Consider the following 363-nt stretch of genomic DNA (forward strand, 5'->3'; position numbering starts at 1 on the left):
GGGGCCGGCCCCCGCACAGGTGCGGGGCGGGTCCTGACCGGCCGGAGCTCGCGCGCGTGCCGGATGCAGTCAGGAAGGAGGTCTTCAGGACTTACTCTGTGCAGTTTATTGATTCTTGTTGTTGATAACGACTAATGCAGAAAATAAAGTGCAGTGTCTTTCAACTACATGGAAGGTTTAGGGTGGAGAAAAAAGACACAGTTTGCCTTGGGATAAGGCTGGGACCTCCTGTTCAACAGTCCTTTCCGTCAAACTAGTGACATCACGCCCTGTTCACCTGGTATTTCAAGTCCCAAACGAAAAAAAGTAATTATCCTATTCTCCGAGACAGCCCGTGGTTTTGTAGCTTCTCCTCAGAAACGC

This window comes from Bison bison, unplaced genomic scaffold (genome assembly GCF_000754665.1).
Source record: "Bison bison bison isolate TAMUID 2011002044 unplaced genomic scaffold, Bison_UMD1.0 scf7180017864353, whole genome shotgun sequence".
NCBI classification, from domain to species: Eukaryota; Metazoa; Chordata; class Mammalia; order Artiodactyla; family Bovidae; genus Bison; species Bison bison.